The 3,752-nt window shown below is 38.3% G+C and overlaps 1 protein-coding gene across 3 annotated transcripts in view; it reads right to left on the reverse strand.

Moving 5' to 3' along the window:
• The window catches only part of ESCO1 (establishment of sister chromatid cohesion N-acetyltransferase 1), a 44,672-nt gene that overhangs the window by 29,450 nt on the left and 11,470 nt on the right, over nucleotides 1–3,752 (reverse strand). For all 3 annotated transcript variants that reach the window (XM_010828910.1, XM_010828911.1, XM_010828909.1), the window contains 2 exons: nucleotides 2,024–2,125; nucleotides 437–538 (listed from right to left, as the gene is read on the reverse strand). The gene's annotated coding sequence lies outside the window, so the exon portion shown is untranslated. The remainder of the gene's footprint in view (nucleotides 1–436; nucleotides 539–2,023; nucleotides 2,126–3,752) is intronic.

Raw genomic sequence — 3,752 nt, forward strand, 5'->3', positions numbered from 1 at the left:
ACTGGAAAAGACTAATGCTGGGAGGGATTGGGGGCAGGAGGAGAAAGGGACGACAGAGGATGAGATGGCTGGATGGCATCACCGACTCGATAGACGGATGTGAGTTTGAGTGAACTCCAGGAGTTGGTGATGGACAGGGAGGCCTGGCGTGCTGCGATTCATGGGGTTGCAAAGAGTCAGACACGACTGAGCAACTGAACCGAACTGAACTGAAGCTGTTGTGGGTTAGGCTTTGCTGTGGGTGTGGGTGGGCTTGGTGCCTCATTAGGGGTTTGGCTCTATTTTACTGTTTGTGTTTCTTCTGGGGCCAAGCTGAAGGGGCAGCATACTTAAGGCTAACAGGAAAATGTACCCTAAGTATAGTCTTATAAATCGAAAACCTGTCTTAAATAAACAGAGAATAGCTGAAAATCAATCTCTCCTTGAGGTTACTTACATTTCCTTTCCCACAAAAAACATTTGATCTTTCAGCCACCATAACTCATAGAATTTGACAAAATCATTCCTTATAATTTCCTTTTAACACATTATACAGCACCTAAAAGTAAAATATTGAGAAATGTTTATAAAGTACAAAGATGTAATTATTTACATCTCATCTATTAATTAATATATTAATCTATACCCCATAATTTTACCCTGTCCCTAACATTAGTTTTCAGAGCTCCATTTACACTTAAGTATAGTATTTCTAATCTGAAGTAAACTATGGCACGTGCATCCAATGAAGTAAGCTTTTCTATTTCAATTTTACATTTTAGAAAAACTTTGTAACAAAAAAAATCATCATACATACAGTGGTTAAGCTAGTAAAGCAAAATCCTACTTTGAGGAAAAATAGTGCATGTAAATAATTACATTCATAGAAAAATAGTGACAGATAAAAAGACAGATTTAAATACACAACATTTATGTCTACTCTCATGTAATACTTAAAAAAAAAAAGCAATAGATTAAAATGAAGCAAGACAAAACCATAAACCCAAAGGATAAAAACAAAAGTGTAGATGACAAAAATTAAAAGTACAGAAGCTACAAAGAAGGACAAATAACCTCCACACTCAAAGAAACCTGATCCTAAACTGGAAATTGAGGAAAGCCAAGTGAGAACCAACTCTACTTAAACCAGAGAATCTCTCAAGCAGCAGAAATGGGCAGTACCACAAGATGGGGAGAAAATGGGACTCACATAAAGGGAAAGATCCCCACACAGCCATCCCAATTATTACCCAGGTGAATGGGGAAACAAAAATATGATGTTTCAGTACAACAGAACACTCAGCAATCAAAAGGAACAGTGCTTGGAGCCACATGAATGAACTTCACAATCATGATGTTGAATGAAAAGGGCTAGACACAAAGAGTACATAAAGTATTTTACTTTTATGAAATTCTAGAAAAGGAAAACTTATCTATAGTAACAGAAAATAGATGAGTCACTGCCTGGGGTAGGAGCAGAGGGAGAGAGAGACTTTTGGAGGTAATAGAAATAATCTCTATCGTGATTGTGATGGTAGTTCCAAGAACGTGCAAATCTGTCAAAATCCACCAAACTGTACACTTTAAAAGGCTGCCGTGTTTTATACATACATTATGCTTTAGTAAATCTACCCCCAAAATAGAACTCTAAGTAACTGATATGGACCTACAACTGAGAAACACAGTTAAACCAAATAAAGCAAGGTGCATAACAGGGCGGACTTCCCCTTGTCATAAAAAGAAAAAAGGAAGACAGTGGGAGGAAGGAAAGGTATAGAAACGCATGCTTGCCTGTGAACACAATAGGTTGGAAGGATGCCCAAGAAATTAGTAACAGTGAAGACTTCCGAGAAAGAGAACTATGGGACCAAGTGCAAGAAGTGTGGGGAAAGAAAGCTTACTTTCCACTATATACTCCATTTTATTATGTGAACATATAATCTTGTCCAAAAAAGTTACATTTCTTTGAATATATTTAAGTGTATTTGGCATACGGACCAATTATCTTTGAAGGCACTAAATTATAACAATATAAGCTACTTACCTTATTGAAATGAAAATTACATATAATTTTTTTCTTCAAGTTGATAGATGATGCTTCTAATGAATGATACTTCTAACAGCTTCCATGTGTTTGGCTGTTAATCTTAAAAAAAAAAAGAATTCTATATAGCTAAAGTAAAACAATCTATCAAAAAACATGAGAATACAAAAACAGTATCATCTATTAACTGTCTATTAACTATTAGAACAACTTGGACTAAGCTAGACTAACAATGGCTTAGTGATGATTTTTCACTTGATATACAAAAATCTTGCAGTTCAATATGGTTACATCTCATTTTCTTATACCATATAATAAATTTGATTTTTCTCTGAAAATAATCACGATCTTCTACCCCAAACTGCACCTCCATGGAAGGAGTATATTATTTTCCTTCCCATCAGAGGCTCAGCTTGACCATATGTCTTACTTTGGCCTCATGGTGGACAGAGCATACTTCCCTGCCCCTACAGCTTTGCCATCTGATGACTTGGCCAATGGGATGTTAGCAGAAAAGAGAGAGAGAGATCTAAAATGTCTTTGTGCAATTGGTCTTCCTACTTCTGCCATTACCAGAAGAAGAGTTCAGCAGGTAGATGCTGCCTCTTCAGCTCAGGCCCCAGAAGAAACACAAACAGTAAACCGGAGCCAAACCCCTAATGAGGCACCAAGCCCACCCACACCCACAGCAAAGCATAATTCAAGTCACTTTAACATAAATCATCTAACCCACAGCAGCTTACAGATGTATAATCAACAACAATTGCTTACACAGTTTTAAACCACTGAGTTGTAGGGCAGTTTCTCATACAACAATAACTAATACATATTATAGTTAAATTTTCTGGGAAACCCCAGATTTACCCAAGATTAGAGGACCACAGCCTTGTCTAACTCAATGAAATTAAGCCATGCCCGTGGGGCAACCCAAGACGGGCGGGTCATGGTGGAGAGATTTGATAGAATGTAGTCCACTGGAGAAGGGAATGGCAAACCACTTCAGTATTCTTGCCTTGAGAACCCCATGATCAGTATGAAAAGGCAAAATGATAGGATACTGAAAGAGGAACTCCCCAGGTCAGTAGGGGCCCTATATGCTACTGGAGATCAGTGGAGAAATAACTCCAGAAAGAATGAAGGGATGGAGCCATACCCAGCTGTGGATATGACTGGTGATAGAAGCAAGGTCCGATGCTGTAAAGAGCAATATTGCATAGGAACCTGGAATGTTAGGTCCATGAATCAAGGCAAATTGGAAGTGGTCAAACAAGAGATGGCAAGAGTGAATGTTGACATTCTAGGAATCAGCGAACTGAAATGGACTGGAATGGGTGAATTTAACTTAGATGACCATTATATCTACTACTGCGGGCAGGAATCCCTCAGAAGAAATGGACTAGCCATCATGGTCAACAGAAGAGTCCGAAATGCAATACTTGGATGCAATCTCAAAAACGACAGAATGATCTCTGTTCGTTTCCAAGACAAACCATTCAATATCACAGTAATCCAAGTCTATGCCCCAACCAGAAACGCTGAAGAAGCTGAACGGTTCTACAAAGACCCACAAGACCTTTTAGAACTAACACCCAAAAAAGATGTCCTTTTCATTATAGGGGACTGGAATACAAAAGTAGGAAGTCAAGAAACACCTGGAGTAAGAGGCAAATTTGGCCTTGGAATACGGAATGAAGCAGGGCAAAGACTAATAGAGTTTTGCCAAGAAAAT

Source organism: Bison bison, unplaced genomic scaffold (assembly GCF_000754665.1).
Source record: "Bison bison bison isolate TAMUID 2011002044 unplaced genomic scaffold, Bison_UMD1.0 scf7180017864498, whole genome shotgun sequence".
NCBI classification, from domain to species: Eukaryota; Metazoa; Chordata; class Mammalia; order Artiodactyla; family Bovidae; genus Bison; species Bison bison.